Below are 19,978 nucleotides of genomic sequence, written 5' to 3'. Positions count from 1 at the left end.
ATCCGGGAGAGAGGAGGCCAAGGGGGGAGGGCTACCAAAATCTACCATATCCAGGGTACTACGGGAGAAGGGATAGTTATCCTTCTCGTGAACCACCGAGGTATGAGCAAATACCCCCGTACCAGCCAGAACGGGTGTCTCAGCTGAAGCGTCAGGTCCAGAACCTTACCCAGGATCTGGGTTGCATGTTGAGGGCTCATCAGAACCATCAGATGAACATGGCGGCTCAGAACCCCAGATACCAAGGGTCTGGCACCCCAGAACAATGACGGGAGAGAACCCCGACAATTCACTGGTTCCAGAGGAGGAAGCACAGGGGAAGGGGGGTGTAAAGCCCTAGAGGAAGTTTCCTTCCTCACCCGTGAAAAGCCCCTGGACACCCCGGAACCGGAACAAAAATTTCCTGCCCCTGAAAATCTGCAACCCAGGGAACAGAGGGTGGGTAGTTGAAATAAAGACCTTAAAAAGGCCCATTTTGGGGAGGAAGTTAGCATCCTCCAATTTGAAGGGGGAGAATCCTTAGAGGATTCTGCCAAAACAAACTTCTTTTTTTATTTATTTACACATCACTTGGTTTAAATTAAACCTTAGATGCAAAATAACTTAATACATACATACATTTCTTCCAATCACCGGAGAAGAAGAAGAAAGAAAAAAGATAAAAGAAATAAAAGTACGGGAAAAGCAGAGAGAATAAAAATCATTTCCCCCAAAGGCCCAGGTTCATAAAGTTCCATTTCGTCAGACAAGTCACTTTTCGTTGTCACTCAAGATGGTGAAAGTTATCCTCACGAACTGAAGCAAAGATAGCGTCAAGGAGAGCCTCCCTCCCCATTTTATGGTGGCCCACCAATCCTCCTGCATTTTTATATTTGATTCCCCAAAGAATCTTCCCAGGAATTTGTCTCTTGTAGAAGTTAGGGGTTACACACTAGCACTAAGTGCTTCAAAGTTTCAGTACTGTTTCCACAAATCCGACAGTTTAAGGTTCTCTCTTCCCAGGCCTTTATTCTCCTTTCTATAACCTCTCGTGTTGGATAGAGGTTTAATCAAAGTCTTAAAAAATGTTGCCGCTCCAACTGTGCTGGAAACCTTACAAAATAAGGCAGAACTGTTCCTCTTCTGTAATGTTCATCTAGTTCGTCTCTAAACAATGTGTAAGATTTTATTTTTTGGTTAGTCATGATCCAATCCATGTCCAGTTGTTTTGACGTTACCCTCATCGGATTTTCAACTAGTGATTTTTCCGAGAGAGCAATGTTGGACAGTGCAGAACAGCAAATGTCTTGCCAGATGTTTAGAACGTCAACCTGTTTCCCATCCATAGCCTCCTTAATGATCGTAAAACCACTAACACTTGGCAGTTGGAGGCATTTCCTGAAGAGGGATAACGATTTCCATTCCATTTGAGAGTATAAAGATGTTAGGCCCAGTTCTCTCCGAACTCATTCAATAGGTTATGAATTTGGCAGTGCCAAAACCCTCTTCCAAAAGAGGCCTTCCAGAAAATTCCAAGTTGTGGGGCCAATGAAGAGGTTAGCTTCTGCAGCATGAATAAGGATTGGTGCGACTTTCATCTTATAGAAGTCCAGTAGTGGCACCATAGAGAATTTACTGTACCGCCTTTTAATGAGCAGGGCTTGGGTCCCAAATTTTTGACTTTGCTTCTCAAGTGGTCAATACCAGGTGCATCGTTCGTTCTGTTGTTTAAGGTTATCCCAAGGTACACCATTGCTGCAGCAACTAGTATTTGTTCTACATTCAGTGTCCAGTTACATTTTTTCCTATTCCTGGCCCTGCCATTGCCACAATATTGACATTCTAAATGGTCCGTATCCGTTTTTGTTTGACCATACACTTGAGCACATTTATAATGAAAATATTTAAGGTGGTGCCGATCCCTCTTCGGAAGCCCGACTTTCACTGATCCTGGTGTTGAGACGTCAGGCTCCACTTGTTGAGATGCTTTAGAATGATTGCTGCAAATATCTTGCCCACCACACCTAGAAGGGTGATCGGCCTATAGTTGCGGGGGTTAGACCTATCACCCCTCTTGAAGATAGGAACCACTATAGACCGAGTCCAAGATGCTGGGATTTTCTTCTCCCTTGTGACGGTAGTAAATAATTTCAGCATAAACATTGCCCATTTTACAGGATCTTTTTTCAAGATTTCGTTAGTTCGGCCATCAGGCCCCGCCGCCCTCGACGTGTTCGACTTTTGTATAAGATCAATTATGTCTTGACTGTCAAATTTCAAGTCCAAGCTGCTTCAGATGGTATGTAAGGCTCAATCTGTGCACCCCCTCTGGATTCATATAAGCATTTGAAGTGCGCCTCCCACACCTTTGAGGACACCGACTAACTGAATTTATTATTTTTGAGTCCTCCGGGGTTTTTAAGTCATTTATTAGCTTCCACACTCCTGCTGTGTTTTTCTTAATGGCTAGCATCAGCATTCTTTCCCCATCCTGCTGAATGGTGTGTTGTTTATGCTGGAATAACCAGTTCTTGAAGCTGTTTTTTGCTTTTTTAAGTATGACTAGGTTTTGAGGTGTTTTATGTTTTTTCACTAGTCTCTCCAGTCTATTTACAACTTTCTTTCTTCCGGTGATTTGCTCGTCAAAAGCATGTTCAGATTAAAGGCTGGCATCTTAGGATCTTCCGTCCTTTCTCTGAAGTCCTGCAGAAAGTCTGGCTATGTCAATATACCCCCTCTCGTACATGGTGAATCTCAGTTCAAAGCCAATAAGGAGGATGCTACAGACGGCAAGTTTCTTCTGTTGATACGAAGAAGGTTTCCTCCCGTATTCACCTTGAGGTTCTGACCTTCTCGAAGGAGCCCCAATGATGGATTTCCAGTAGCCCACTCTATACATCCGAGCTCAAGGAGGTTATGGTCGCTCGTCTCTGTAGATATCACTTGCAGAGAGATAAAAGTTGCTAACAGGTCTTCTGTAGCAAAGATGTAGTCAATTGTACGTGATTGACCCCCCTACCGTTCCATGTTGCGGCCGCGGGTTTGTCACCTTGGAAGTAACCATTTGCCATGTAGATGTTTCTCTCTATTAACTCCCTTTCAAAGTCCAGACCTCTTTTTACATTCTCTGTGGCTCCAACTGATAGGACTTCTATTTTGGTGCCTTTTTTATCAAAGCACTCCATATTTAAGTCTCTGCATAATAGTGAGAACATTGTGAGATACAGATTGACTACCCCTCTCTAGAAGTCCTGCATGTCACACAGGTAAGGATGGAGGTTACCATGTCTCATTCATTAGCATGGTTAACACCTTAGTGGGGAAGATACTGAAGCTGAATGCAATTTTGCAAAACGTAAATCTCTTTAATTATTTTTCATAAAAACACATTAAAAAACATTACAAACATTTTCATCTAGTGATCATCAATCATACCATTCAATCAACATGCTCCTATTATAACAAAGGGGTTCTATAACTTGACATTTCTTCCAGCATAACAGTTAGTATGAATATGCGTACAGCACATAGGAAAAAGAATTTGGTTTTCCTTTATCGGTCCACATATGTTTTGGCCCTTCATGGCGTACCACTTATGTTAGCAGTGGTCAGAAAAATAGATGTTGGGCCATCTTCAGGACAAAGGTTACTTCTAGAAGATCAATCTTGTTCCCCATATGACATAAATTGACAAATCTAAAAACATAAGTATACATATATTAGTATAAAAAAGAGATTGTGCTCCCCAATAGAACTTATTGAAGGTGATGGCTAGTGTAGAATTATCCTAGAAATTAACACGGCACCCACCTGTGGTCCATAAACTATGATTTGGACTTCTGAGCTTATTTGGACTCCTGGGTGTAGCAATAATTAAGCATCCAGTGTCAGGTTTCCTACATTAATAAGGAAAATAAACTGATCAGTATTCTGTTTAGACTGATTCAAGATAATTGGTACATCTAACTGACAAGAAAAACTTACAAGCAAAACACATATATGTTTGTGTCCTCTGATCCAGTCTCAATTCCACCAGAGTAGACAGTTGTCCGTTTATTAACGTGTCGGCTTAACTGTTAAGGCCAGCAATGGCGAGTATCCCAATGACGGGTGTTCTGCCTAGATGTAAAAAAAGGCAAGATATATTACTTAGTTAGTGTATTTCTGAATCTGGTTTACAGATTCGAAAAGCTGCAGAAAATAAATTATCTATTTTGATCGGTTTAAATTGATTTTAGCTTAGCAATGAAGAAGATTTTGGCTCAGCAATTAAAAGGGGCTCCAATGGTAGTATGTACCTATTGGAGAAATATTTAATTTACCAATGTATGTGTTGCGCTAATTGCGCGCCACCTAGTCCTGCACCTTTAACAGCATTCAACCTCTATGCAATCTAGAAGTGCTGTTAGTATATCTAAAATGAGGTGTGTACTGTTGTACACTTCCATCTATTTTGTCTCGCTTCTACTGTATGTTAGTCCGCTGCCCACTTCTCTGACAGTGCATCCAACTGGATTAGGTAATTCCTCGACAATAGGCACATGAGAGTTTTCTCACCTACCGCATCGGCCGATCCTACACCAGTCCCTTGTGCAGTCCCGCAAGGGTCCTGTGTCTCCCCAACTCTCTATTTGATGTGCTTGACTATCTGGGCGTCACCTACACGAATTATGCGGATGACACCCAGATACTCATACCCATCACTGGTGACTACATTGCTGACTCTAAAGCCCTTAATGACATCTACTTGGTCATACAAGCTTGGATGGCCCAGCACGAGTTGTGCCTCAACGATGACAAGACTGAGCTTCTCATCTTAGGCACGCAACAGAGACTTAACAAACTGAGTCCCCTGTTCAGCTCCTTTAATATTGATGGTAATCTTATTAAAGTATCCAAAGATACCAAAACTCTGGGTATCTATCTGGACGCCTCCTTGACTCTCACTAGACAAACTAATGCAGTGGTCGCTGCGTCTGCTTACACTTGCAAATTAATTTCAGCCTGTCGCCCATTCCTTACCGCCCAGAACTGCATCACCCTGGCCAGGACCTTGGTTATGTCCAAATTGGACTACTGCAATGCTCTGTACCACGGCACTAACCAGGGCAATCTCAACAAACTTCAGACTTCCCAAAATAATGCCATCAGAGCGGCCCTCAATATCCCCCGATCTGCCCACATTTCAGAAACCAGAAAGAACCTCAACTGGCTTTCAGTCACCCAAAGGATCTCTCTGAAAGCTCTGGCCCTCACATACAAATGTGTTAACCACCAGGCCCCCACATATCTAGCCTCGCGATTCACTCAACACATACCATCGCAAGCACTTAGATCTGAACAATCCCAAGGTCTTGCGATCCCTAGATTCAAGCTGCAAACTGCTGGGGGCGCCAGCTTCCCAGTGCTGGCAGCCAAGCTTTGGAACACTGTACCACTCACTATCAGAACTTTACCCTCATTTAACTTATGCAAATACAAAGCCAAGCTTTGGTTAGATACATCTCACTAACAACCGCTCTTCTGGACGGGCCACCTGGGACCCAGCTCTGCTTTGCTCCGGCACCACCGTTCTGCTTCTTGCCCTGATTTGTAACGTCAATTGTATATTTTTGTTTACAATCTGTTTGACCACTGTGATGATATGTCATACCTGTAATGTCCTACTAAGATATGCGCCCGGTTGCCCTTGGGCCTGGTCCACGCTATATAAATAAAAACAAATACATGGTGTTAGCTTAAATTGTCAAACACTGGCGTGCACCGCCTGACTTGAACGAACGCAAGTGATACATTGTAGGCGTTCGTTACTCAAAGATATTTTGGCAACGTTCTATTTCCAATGCGCGGTAATTAGCTCACCTTCGTCAGTTTTGTATTTTCTTCAGAGTCAAACCGCATTGCATCTCTTGCCGGCCGAGACTCGTACTCGGCAATCATGGCATTTTAAGGGTCACATAATTATTGAAACACGTGGCTCTCACTAACACTGATTGTGTGCAATTGCGGTATGTTCCGTAGTCCATATTAAATGGTGCAGAAATGGTGATGCATCTGGTTTTTTTAAAAAACGCCATCTAATGAGGCCTAGTAGTTATAGTTCCAAAGATACACTACTTGTGTTTCAAAACCAGATGCAATCTACTTATATTTGAGGCTCCGGCTTGGTACCGTATGGCATATAATAGTTGTGCATCATTGATTTAAAATCAAGACGCCCAAGTTGGATGTTCTGACTGCAGTGCTTTGTCTTTGACCTGATTTCGGCTAGACGGATTGTTGTAGGAGCCCATTTCCAAGGGCTACCCAGATAAAACAAATGCTATGTTAACCAATCCGTGCAAGGTACCTCAATGTTTGCATTACTTTTGCTTCATATCATTGTGGTTATCGAAAAACCTATTAATGATAATATGTATGTTTTTCGATGTGTATACAAACTGGAACGTCTACCGATACATGCAGAAGCCCAACATGGAAAAATATTTTACATAAAAGGAAAATTCCTCATTTTACAAAGGGAGTTTATCGACAGATGGTCATGTTCTTCTCAGTCTATGGGGTCAGGATGGAGATGGCATCAAATAAATGCACTCCATTCCACTGCGATATTAAGGCCATGTTTAACTGTGTCAAGTCAAGGTTATAAATCCATTTTTGCTCACATCTAGTAAGATTCAGGTCCCTATTACCTCCTCTAGGGGATGGTTTAATTACCTGAATTACACACCATAATAGATCGGTGCATTTATGTTGTTTTGTTATATAGTGAGCCACTAGAGGTTTATTATCGATTTTATTACGGATACAGGACTTATGTTCACAGATTCTTTGACGTACCTGTGGTTTAGTCTTCCCTATGTACACAAGATCACAAGAGCATTTTATAGCATATACCGCCCATTGGGTGAGGCAGCTGGTGAACGTCATAAGTTGAACTGCTGTATTGCGTAGTCGGATGCTTTTCATAGTAGCAGTTTCTGCACAAACAGAACATTTGCCACATCGATGGTGGCTCACGACTGGTGGTAGACCCCATAGCCGAGTCTGAGATGTTGTAACTGTGGGATTGTTCAGGATTTGTCTTTTAAAGGCAAAGCGAGGCACTGATGGATTAAAGTACTCTCTTTTGATCATATGCCAGTGTTTTTTAATGATCTTTCTTAGGTGGCTGCTAATTGGACTATATGTGCTAACACACGTGATTTTCTCATCAGTGTTACGATGTATAGGTTCCAAACATGCAGTTCTATTAGTGTGCAATGCTCTTTTATATGCACGATGGATAGTGGTTTTTGGATATCCTCTGTCTTTTAACCTCAATTTTAAGGTTTTACCATGTTGTTTATACATCTCAACTTGGGTGCAGTTTCTGCGAATACGCAGGAACTGGCCGTAAGGTAGGCCTTCTTTAAGACTCAGGTGGTGGAAGCTACGATAGTTGAGCAGAGTGTTTCTATCTGTAGGCTTCCTGTATAAAACAGTTTCTATGTTGCCTGAGTCAGTTTTCTGTATTTGGAGATCTAGGAAAGGTATTTTTTGCAAGTCAGTGTGTATTGTGAACTGTATATTGGGATTTTGAAAGTTTAGCCATTTATGAAACAATGTCAATTGGTCAGATGTACCACTCCAGATCATGTAGATGTCGTCGATATACCGTAGCCAGGTTTTAATCGACGTGGAAAAAGGATTGGAGGAGCCAAAGAAAAATTGTTGCTCAAGGTCATCCATGTACAGATTAGCAAGTTTGGGAGCGAAAGTCGCTCCCATACTGGTGCCCGGTAACTGGTTGTAAAAAGTCCAGTGTATAGAAAGAAATTTTCTGTTAAAGCTAATCTTATACATTCTAAAATGAATGCAGTAGGGGCCTGGTTGAGTGTTCTGGTGCATTTATCCAGATATTTGGCCATCACCTTCAAACAATCCTGTTGGGGGATACTGGTGTAGAGACTAACCACATCCAAGGTCACCAAGATATCAGAAGGATTCAATTGAATAGTCTCTAATACTTTGAGCATGCTTGTGGTATCTCTGACATATGATGCCATTTTGGACACAAAAGGTTCTAAGAACCAATCAGAATAAATTTACAAGGGTACAAGTACCGAATTAATAGCCACCACAATTGGTCTTCCCGGGGGTGTTTTGTCATTTTTGTGAATCTTGGGAAGGATGTAGAAAGCAGGGGTGGTAGGATGTTGATTTACCAAGAAATCTTTCTCCTCTGGATCTATCCATCCTTCCTCCACAGCATGCTTCATGAGACTTTCTATCTCTTCTTGGAGCCTCAGTGTGGGGTCCCGTGCCAGTTCTCTATATGCATTTCTATCGTTAAGATGTTTCATGACTTCAATTTCATATGCCTCTTTGTCCCACAGTACAATTCTACCCCCTTTCTCAGCGCATAATAGTACCACCAAATTAGGCCAGGTTGTCCTAGCCTCATCGATTTCCCTTAGTAAGGTGTTTTTGGTGCTTTGATTGCACCCCAAGCTACTCCTCCAGTAAACGTTACAAATTAATAGTGTCCATTTCTTCAGTTCCCATTGGGGAGAGTTCATGTGTGCTAGTGTAAGTTGGATTTCGGGGTTTGTGTTTGTAAAGCTAATTACTATTAGACCACTTGATCTTTTAACAGCGTAAGAAGACCTACCATTGGTCGACCTTTGGCGCCTTTTATTGCAGGGTTTATGTGGACTTCAAAGTCATCCAGAACAGGAGTTTCCCTTAGCCAAGTCTCCTGGAGGCAAATAAGGTTGTATTTTGTCAGATTTGTCTTGCTTTTACCAAATAAGTGCACAAATCTCCTCGTGTTCCAACTCGCAATGGTCCCATTCCTGGAAGTGTCTGGATGACTCTTATGCTGGCGTTATGATGTTCCTGCCAGCGTTCCCGCTAGCCAGCTCCAATCTTCTCCTTTGGCCGACCTTCTGTTCTTCACTATGCTTCAACATGACCCGCCTGCTCCCCCTGTACACTCCAATTTTAAGGTCATCAATACTCTCTTTGTAGCTTTTGGCTGAGTTGTTGAGGACATCCGACTTAACTTGGGAGGCCACCCTTTCACCTCCCACCTGTCCCCAGTGTAAAGTTGCACTTGTGCTTTTTACTTGGTTTCCCATGTCCTTTAGGATAAACCCATGTACGTTCAGTTTAGAACCTTCTTTGATAAGTAGATTCTTAATGGTCCGAGATGCTGTGTGTAGAATCCCGTTGTCAAGACTTGTTTCGCTGAGGAACTCAATTAAGTCAATATCCTTGGACCTGACTTGATCCAGGGCTGGGACACATCACAACAACCTCATTACATTGTTTCTATTCATCACAAGGTTGTCAGCAAATCCTAAAGTTCTTTCTAAGGATAGTTTAAACACCTCGTGTTGTGCAGCAGTATTAAGATCCGGCATGATTTCCTGTTTTCCTCTTGTGTCAACTCCGACCATCCTACTGTTTTCTGCCCATGTAACAGATCTTCTCAGGGCCCCCAGTTAAGCACCACCAGATGTCTTACTTATGCTTTTCACCGCCACCTCTGTTAATTTCTTCTGTTCTTCAATGGTTCTTCTTTGTTCCATTGTCAAAAAGATTTCCTCAGATTTTAGTGGGGATGGTTCCTCGACCGAATCTGATGATTCGTCGGAACTTTCCGTATTTTGGTTTACCCTTGACCTCCATTTCGATTGGGTCTTCTCACTTGTCCGGACGGGGGCAGGGCTGCCAAATGCCCTGGACTTGTTCAAATCCTTCTCCTCATTTAAGTTCGGGACACTGCTGATTTCCTTTAGTGTGCCGCTTTGAGGTTCCAGGGCACTGGGGGATTGTCCACTTAACTCCTCCTTGTAGTGTATGTTCCCCTCAGGTCCTCTTGAGTCTGAGTCTTTTGAATAGGTTGACAAGTTTATCAGATCGTTTTCTGTGTCGATGTTGGGCATCTCGTACTCTGAGTCTTATTCACTCAGTATGTCTAGGTCGATCCCTGTATGGGTTGACAAACCTCTCATACTTAACATTTGTCTTGTTACGGCAGCCCCATTTCCTGGTCTTTGTATGTTTCTTGGTAGACCAAAATTGCTTTGTTTACACTTCCTGCTATCCCCCTTTTTAGCCGGGTCTTGAGCTGATTTACTTTCTGAGTTGTTAATTTTAGGAGAAGACGCTGTTTCCTCAAGTAGGAACTTGTCCCCTTTTTGTTTAAAACCATCTCTGTACCTTGAATCGCCTTGTGTCCTTTTTTTTGTACTTTAAACATTTCATATGTTTTGATCTGCTGGATTTGGGGATCGGTCACCATTATTCTTGGTTTTCCAACCTGTTTGTTAACCGGCAAAAGCAGTCTTCCTTCCTTTTCTTTGTTTGTGTCAGGAGCCACTGTCGCCAGATTTAGTGTTATCTCAAAGGGCTTCTCAGTAGTCGTTGGTATGTCTTTTCTTGTGGCGACTGTGGATTCCTCCCTTATAGATGAGGCTAAAGGGGGTAAAGCCGGAGAGGTGGGTAGTAGAATCCTCAGTGCGTGTAAGATCAATTTGGGCTCCTGTTGACAGTAAATTGCTACTTAGCCTGTCGGCTCTGCGTTTTTCCTTTTGAATGATTATAGAGTCCAGTATGCTCTTTAAAATTTGCATAATTTGATCAGTGTTTTTATCCAAATTGGACTGGAGAGCTGTAATGAACCCTTCCACAAAAATTATCTTCGAATGCATCATAGCAATTTCTATTGTCTGATCCCAAAGTTGCTCATTTTGGGTCTCAATCAATTTCATGAATGGTGAATTGTTATGGCAAATGCTGAAATCAGTTTTGCGTCAATTTCCGTGTTTACCTGATACTGGTCTTCAACCAGTGCGCTGCTGCTAGGTCCATTAGAAGATCCTCATCTGTCAGGGCTGGTGGGCCAAAATGTTTTTTACTTTGGAGCGGGGCCTGCTGTTTGGTTTCGGCTATTGTACACCTACTGGAGGGCCCCCATTTCTGTTTAGTGGAAACCTTTGGTGAAGAGGCCTCCCCACACCGTTTGATGATAACTCGTAACCAACTCCTACTCCCTTCAATGGAGGCCTGAGAGCAGGAGTGGCGGGGATGGTGTCGATGTGACCATCAACCTGCGAGACCCCTTTTACCGGCATCATACATTTACTGGGACGAAGGATTTCAGAGTAAGATCCCAGTGTAGATAAAAGGCCCAACGGTTTCCAACTTTTGTCAGTTGCATAGTGGATTTGGATTTGGATTTCTGGTTGAACTGCATGGTGGATCCAAAAATCAATGGGTCCCTTGGAGGGGTAACATTTACTTGGCCTTCCCTCTCCCCATCCTCTAGAGGTGAATTAACAAGTGGCAGTGGAACAACGTGTTCCATAAGTTGCCCTTCTTTTGGTGAAGTGGGTAAGGCAGTTTCCTCCAACACCTCCTTCCCTGTGGCTGCACTTTCAGGAGTCAGGTGGATAATTGCCATTTGGTCAATCGTGTCATCCGTGTCAACCGGCACAGTTAGTGGAACTTGCGAATCAAGTGCTTCCTTGTGGGGTTGAAGCAAATGGTCGTGTGATGTGGTTTCTTTGCGTATTTCAATAGATGGAAATAACACACCCTTTGAAGTCATTTCTACGGTTTACCACGGCACTATAAACTCTCAACTTTTACTGGGCCTTTGATTTTGTTTTGCGCAAGTCCAACCCCTTTCCGTTTTCCACTCCACTCCTGTAGAATTAGGGCTCTCGTACTAGGAGACTTAATTTTTTAGTGTTACTGGTTATGAGTATAAATAGGAAGTGAGTGTTTACCTTAGCTGGCTTCCCCTGACTTCTCCCTCCTCTTGGTTCGCACTCCGTCTGGTACTTCGATGGCCAGTAATGTCCCCCTTCCTTTCTCAATTAAGCTCCTCACTCGATCACTTTTTTACTGTCTCCTAGTACTTAATAATAAGTCTTAAGTGTGTATTCTAGACACCTGGCTCCCGGCAAAGCAGCAAATAGTGAAACAGTGGTTGCAAACAGAAATCGCCCTTAACACACACAGGCTTTACGCCGCAAGGGTGAATGACCCGTCTTTTTATGTTCTACTTCCTGTAGGCAGAGTTTCACAGTTTAGGATCCCTGGAGTCCTTAAAGAAACAGTGCCAGGACGCTGGACGTTATGGGACTGGAAGTCCTGAGTCCTCTGTCCCGTGGCCCTGCTGTCTCTTTTTCCTTTGTGCTCCTTCCAGCTGACACAGTGTGAGCAAGTGTCAGCACACGGCACGGCACGCAGCACAGTGAAACAGTGGTTGCAAACAGAAATCATCCTTAACATATACAGGCTTTACCCACTATTTCGGGATATCAAAATTTTATTACAGATCCCCAGACTCTGACACAGAAAATTGTCCGAAATGCCACTGTGTCAGAGTCCAAAATAAAGAAAATGACCACCCAGCTTGCCCAAAATACATATTACCTTTGCCAACTTGAGGAGAAGGAAGGTAGATTTTATGCCCCGGTCCAAGTGCCAGGGCAATGTACATTTTCAGCACTGGTAGACACTGGATCCCAAGCCACTTTTCTGTCAAAGAGGGCTTTTGATCAGCTAAATTCAGGAATGGGGGAAAGATACCAGATCCCTCTCACCCCTCTTCCTGGACAACTCCAAAACTTTGACGGGTATGAAATTCCTGTCGAGGGGAGAGTGGATCTGGAGATAAAAATAGGGCAACACAAGATGAAGCACCCGGTCATATTTGTAGCTCCAGAGGGAACCCCCTGTCTATTAGAGAATTATATCCTTCATAGATTGTCTCCCCTAATAGACTGTGTGAACAAGGTACTATGGACTCAGACTCACAGGCCAATAAAATTAAAACAGAGTGTCAACCATGTCAGTTTAAATGGCACATGCCACATGGTTGAACAAAAATCTGATTATATTGAGTTTCATCTCCAGAATAATCAAACACCTGACGTGACAGTAATTGCTGTGGGGCAACAAACTGGTGGTGGGATCTCTTCTCCATTCCTGAAAATCAACCTTCCTTTCAGTTTTAAGACCACTCTACACTGGAAGGAAATACTTTGAAATGTTATGACGATTCACAATCTGAAAACCCCAATCCTATAGTCAAAATTGATGACAAACCATAGCTGGCATTCTGAAGAAGGGCGAACAGCTCTTCTTCACAATTCATTTAAAAGAGGGGAAGGAGTCCGTTCACCTCCAAGTTGACTTGAATAGCAAGGAAAGCTTCATCAGCGAAGTACTACTCAGGAAACTCCCAAAAGACCAGAGGCTGCCCGCTGTTGAGTCAGTTTATCAGTGGGTATGGCGCCTGGAAATTCCCTGTTCCAAACATGTTCTGCTTAGCAGTTGTATGATAAAAATTTCTATAGGTGACAAAAACATAGAACATAATTGTTGGGTCGTGCAAGGTGTTCCTTCTGCCTTTTACATGGGCAGTCATATCCTCAACCAACTCTAAATTAATTTGGATCCCAGTTATTTCCAAGCCCTGTCCCAACTGGAGAGTAAATCTCAGGGCCCTGGCAATCCTAAAGAAAGCCTTTCGGTCAGCCCTATTGCTACTGTAGGCAACTGAAGTTGACAAATGGAGAAGAGGTCACCATTCCAGGCCTCACCTATAGAATCTGCATCCCCAAAGGAGAACTGACAGAAGAGAAATGGGTCCATATTAATCAGTTAAAAAGTTGTCACCATAGGCACACTTTGCAGCAAAACAGAGGAGATATCTGGAGAATGAGAACCAGACAAAGAAGAACCAGAAGGGGTCAGATAGGTTTAGAGGTATAATTATTTAAAAGGGAGTATTTTTCTTCATTGTTGGGACGAGAGGGATTCCCCAAAATTCTAACCAAATCCATAGTTACCTGTGTCTTGGGAGTGATCAATTACCTTTATTGTCTAAATACTGTCATTATTGAATGCATGTGTGTCCCACTGCTGTCCACCTCCCTGGAGGGCAGTCAGTGGGAAAATGTAGTAACCGGCTGTAATTTATTTGATAGATTCAAACTGGTTCTGCCTATTCATCACCAAGGAGGACCTCCCCAGGGACCGAGAAAGGAAAGAGCCAAGGAAAAGCTGGGGGTGGCGCTCCACACCATAAAGAAATGCATAAGGGGAAGCTGTGAATGTCGATTCACACTACAATGAGAGACAACGGAGGATCGTGGAGTACAGCTCCCGGATGGTGGAAGGACTCCACCTAATGAGCCCCGTTTTGTCCACCTGATGAGCTCTGTTTTGTCCACCTGATGAGCCCCATTTTGCCCTACCGATGAATCCCACTGTGCCCTACTCTCTCTCCTCTCCCTCGACAAGGATTCTCAGAAGAGTCGGGGGAGGGGGGGAATTTGTGGGATATATTTACCCACTCAGCTGTTCTCCCTTCCACAACCAAGCTGCACTTCAGCAGAAGCAGAAAAATGGCTGCGCTGGCTCCTGTGAGCACCACTGACCAACGGCAAAACTGCGTTTTGCCACTAAAAAAAGATGGCTGCACCATCTTGCCAAGCACATATTGGGAAGGATGGAACAAGGGGGCACACTGAGAAAGCCTGCCAGTGTGTTCTTACATGTCCAAAAGAAGGGGAGTGAAAAAGCAGCGCTGCTTTGCTGCAAACCCAAAGATCCCATTTGAAAAAGGGAAATATTGACATTTAAAAAATTATGCCGCTATGATGCTCTTTTGCTCCGAACCTCATCATACAACTTTTATTACGGAGGCCTTGCCATGCTTATCCACATTCACATTGTGCTCCACCAGACAAGAACAGTATCCCTGGATGACAGGCTGTTGTCCATTCTGAAGAGATCAAAAGAAGCTTTACTTCAGCTACACAGGAAACTCTTTACTTTTTGGGGCTACGAAACATCAAAGATCAATGCGTAAAAGAGGCCCTGGCTCTCTGGGCCTATGTCAGTTTCAGTGCATCTGTGTTAAAACAAATTTCTGCATACCAGAAACTAACTCCGGTTACAAAACAATGTGGGAATTCAGAGGGAAGAAAAAAAACGAATTTGCAAGGAAATTGTCCGCAGTGACCACATGTTTAAATGTACTTTTGCAAATATAGAAAAATACTTGTTTCAAAGTGTAAGTTGGATAAGGCCCTGCCCTTATCTAGCAATGTGAAGGGGTTTTGTGCTGTGAAACCTATAAGGGAGATCTTATGCAACAGGATTTATGCTGACTTATAACAATAATACATAAAATAAGGAATTAAATTGCATTGGCTACATGAGGGAAATCAGCCCCAACATGTTTCTGCTTGGGGGTTGCCAGCAACAGAAGGCCCCTCATAGTAGATGCTAGAACACACAAGTGCTAATTGCGCCCTTGGCAGACTTTTGTCTGGGCTGAGGACTCTTACAATGGAACATCTGGGACACCAACCTGTGAAGTGGAAGCGGCCATAAACCTTCAATCAAACTGGGAAACCCACTCCCCACACTGGGCTGAATTGACAGTTGGTGGTAGCTGAAGAGAAAAAAATGGTTCCAGTGAAGGACAAAGGAGGCCCATTTGTTTCAAAAGACTATTTTATTAAGAAACCTTTAAAGACCGTTATTTTTGCAGCAGAAATTCACAGGAATGTAAAAAGTTAACAGTTTTAATGTCATTTTGTGGGTTTTAACTTAAGACATTGTAGCCTTCTCTGACACCTTGGGAACAGAAATGGCAGAGAATTGGGTATTCCATGGAAAGCGTACCTAATGCCAATGTGAAAATCAATACTGATATTCCTAATGATAATCCATACACATGTATAAAGTTACAGAATTTTAGGCCGAAAACTTCACACTAAAAATCACTAAAAATTATTAGAAGGGTGAAACAATGTCTCACAAACATGAGAGTTGGTCTGGCATGTTCTGCATAACATATGTAACCTGCTTATGTAATTTGTTAAAATGCCCCAACTGTACAAATGTGCCATGTATGGCAAAACTGGATTTTAGCTAAAGTAACTGTGGGAGGTTCTGGACATTGTAAATCTCACATCATAAATCTGACATCATGCCCTGGAAACCCAACCAGCTGAGAGGAAAGAGGTAACTATCACCCCTGACCAATCCAGTCGTTTAGAGGCGTGCTTAGCTTAGCCTGCCCTACCATATAATTCTATGATGTCACCATGCTCTATACAAAGGGTGACTGACAGAACTTTACACAGACTCTTTCCTGAATTTCCATCACCTGCATTCCTGATCTTCTACATTCATCTTGCCGGATGCCAGAACCCACTGAAAAGCCAACGCATAGCTGATACCAGAGCTGATTCCAGATCCCACTGCAAAGCCAAAGCATAGCTGAATCCAGATTCCTCTGCAAGGCCTAAGCATGGCTGACCATTCCAGCAAGGCCTCAATCCAGAAATCCCACTAAAACTCCCAATGACCAAAGGGAAAAGCTGTGGTATTCTTTTGGGGAGCATCCTGAGACCAGCCTGGCTTTCTGCCCACTAACTGCATGCCCGCTGCAACCCTGCCATCCAGCTGTCCTTGTATCCAGTGATCAGACAGGCCCAGCTGTTATTCTGCTAGGAGAGTCTGCCATTACCTGGTGACCCGAGCCCTGGAGTCCAGAACCCGGTTGACTGTTCCTAATCCCAAATTTAATAGCGGACTGTGAGTCTACCCCATCTTGACTTTTGTCTTTGTGCCACTCTCTAAGCAACCATATCCATACCCTGATAACTTGTATAGACTGTTCTTATTTTCTGTGCACCCTGTTCTTGTTTCCTAGTGTTAGCGCAATTCTTTCATTCACCTCATCTTGTAATTCATAAGTAATATTTGGAGTAATTTAAATTAATTCCCACATAGCTCAGAACTCTGCGTGAAAAGGTTGACATTGCGAATCAATCTTTGAACATACCATGGCTTTCTCTAACAATATAGTCTAGATAATTTAGCTTAAGTAAACTTTGCCTTTCATTTTTAAAACCGATTTTCTCTTTTGACTGCTCTATTTTCCTAAAAATCAACCTCTTTCTACCTTCCAAATCCCTCTCAATTCACCAGATATATCCCTCCTTTCACTTCTGTATTGTCCTTGTGCTGTGCATCTCTCACCCTGGCAAAAAAACACATTTAGATTCAGTGTTTTCCACCCGTTTAAAAAAAAAACATTTTTTGCATTTAAAACTGCAAACTATAAAAATGCAACTTTTCCATGTGCGAGTTCGGGCTGCACTGGGTTTTCAATTCAATCTGCTTTGTGAACTGTATGCTTTTGTATTACCTTACCTTATGGTTGATAGTGATCTAACATCCCTAATGCTGTGATAAACATATGTATATCCTTATTTAAACACACATATAATTAATTATTTGTCAAAATCCAAGTGTCCTTTTAGGCCTTTGCAAATGGTTTTTGCCTATTATTTTGTGAGGGATTTTGATTCTGTTTGCTGCCTCTTATCCCTGACTACCTGCTGCTTCTTTCTGTCCACTCAGAATCTGATTATTTGTGGGTTGAGGGAACACTGCAGGGGGAAACCTTAACTTGGGTGCTATCTATCATAATTTAACAAGTACTCCTATTCAATTGTGCTTTGAATATGTTATACTAGAAGGTTAACTAAGTGCATTGCTTCCATTTCCATTGTCATTATCACCCCCTTGTTGATTGCTGCCCAATATTAAAAATGTGTGTGATTTTTGTGACTTCTAAAAATAAATAATATTGCATTTTAGTCAACCGGCCTGGTTCATGGTCCATTGTGACCTGGGATATTTGTAAAAGGGAGTGTGAGATGAGTCAGGTACCGGCTCAAATTTGAATTTGTTGATATTAAAGAAAAAGCATTCCTATTGAGCACCACATCCCAGGTTAAGACCAAGTGTCCTGGTCCAGTGTGTGACGCCGATTGGACTCCTCAACAGAAGGGACAATGTTGGGCCTAACAGGGACACTGCCACCGGAGTATAAGGACTACCAGGACATGTTCCAAAAGGTACAGGCAAATACGCTTTCTCCACACTGGCCCTAAGACTGCCAAATAGACCTTATACTGGGGGCCTAGAACCCCTGCAGTCAGATTTACGCTCTAACGGAGCAGGAAAACCTCCTTCTGAAGCCTTATCTCGACCAGTATCTGGCAAATGGCTTTATTTGCCCATCCAAGTCACCCACAGCCTCGCCCCTTTTCTTCATGCCTAAGAAGGTGGGGGACCTGAGGACCTGCATTGACTACCGTTAACTTAACCAAATAACGGTTAAGAATTGATACCCCTTGCCACTCATCCCAGAACTCTTGGATCAAGTCAAGGATGCTCAAATCCACACCAAGCTGGATCTCAGAGGGGCCTACCACTTGGTACGAGTAAAAAAAGGTGACAAATGGAAAACCACCTTCTGTACGAAGTTTGGCATTTATGCGTACCAGGTATGCCTTTTGGGCTCTGCAACACCCCAGCTGCGTTCCAATTGTTCATGAACAATGTGGTCCGGGAAATGCTCGACGTCTGTGCAGTGGTGTACTTCAACAACATCCTGATATATTCTGCTATGACACAAGATCATGTCCCCCATGTCCGAGCTGTTCTGCAGAAACTCCGGCAACATCGGCTGTATGCCAAGCTAGAAAAATGCTCCTTCCATGTCACCGAAGTCGAGTTCCTAGGTTTCATCCTCACCCCGCATGGCATTCGAATGGATACCCGTAAGGTGGAAGCCATCCTAAACTGGCCATCACCATCATCAGTGAAAGGAGTCCAGAGCGTCCTCGTATTTGTGAAATTCTATCACCGGTTCATTCCGGGGTTTTCCCAGATCGTACATCCAATTACCTCCTTGTTACGGAAGAATAGACACTTCAACTGCTCTGCAGAGGCAGGAGAGGCCTTCCAGAAACTGAAACAAAAGTTCACCTCAGTTCCGATTCTGCAACACCCCCGGCCCGACCACCCATATGTGGTCAAAACTGATGCCTCCATCATCGCCACGGGATCAATCCTTTCCCAGAGAAACCCAGACACCGGTCAGTTACATCCAGTGGCATTCTGGTCATGCAAGTTCTCAGCACCAGAGCTAAATTATGCAGTAATGTACAAAGAACTCCTGGTAATCCAAGCAACATTCAAGGCATGGTGACATTACCTCCTGGGGGCCAGGCATATGGTCACCGTGATCACCCACCAGCTTAACTTGCAATACTTGAAGTCTGCTAAGGCGCGGTTATTCCACCAACTCCGATGGGCCCTCTTCTTCGCCCGAATATGACTATGTAATCACGTACCGGCCAGGGGTACGCAACAGCAAGGCCGATGCCCTATCCCACATGGGTGAAGGAGATGATGCTTACGCAACACCTGATCCAGTAGCAATTATTCCAGAGGAAAAGATCCTAGGTGCGCTCACAGTGACTCCACCCTTGGTCAACCTAAGAAACAAGGTCTAGCGCCATATGGATAGAGAGGCACAGCAGGCATGGATGGCGAAAGGAAAACAACACACGATCACTGATAGGCTGCCATACTATCAGGGACGCCTTTACATCCCGAACAAGGAATTACAGGACCAAGTCATCACTAGTTACCATGACTCAGTAATAGAGGGACATCCAGGAATAACCAAAACAGTGGTCAAAATGAAAAGGAACTACTGGTGGCCGACCTGGCGGAAGGAAGTAGTCTGATTTGTATTAACTTGCGGGATCTGTGCACAGAACAAATCCCAAAATCAGAAGCCTGCGGGTCTTCTACACCCGTTGGCGGTGCCTCCTACACCCTGGCACACACTGTCCCTCGATTTTATCATGGACCTACCTCTCCACAATGGCTACAACACCATCTTAGTCATGGTAGACCTGTTTTCAAAGATGGCCCACTTCATCCCGCTGAAAGGTCTTCCAACTGCATCCACTCTGGCTAAAGTATTCCTAGAACAAATCATCCGGTTACACCGGTTCCCATTGGTCTTGATATCTGATTGAGGCAGACAATTCATTTCTAAATTCTGGAGAATAAGCTGCGAACTCGCAAAGATCGACGTTCGTCTGTACAC

This window comes from Ambystoma mexicanum, chromosome 3p (genome assembly GCF_040938575.1).
Source record: "Ambystoma mexicanum isolate Mex_15411 chromosome 3p, UKY_AmexF1_1, whole genome shotgun sequence".
Classification (NCBI taxonomy): Eukaryota; Metazoa; Chordata; class Amphibia; order Caudata; family Ambystomatidae; genus Ambystoma; species Ambystoma mexicanum.
This window is presented reverse-complemented; position numbering follows the sequence as displayed.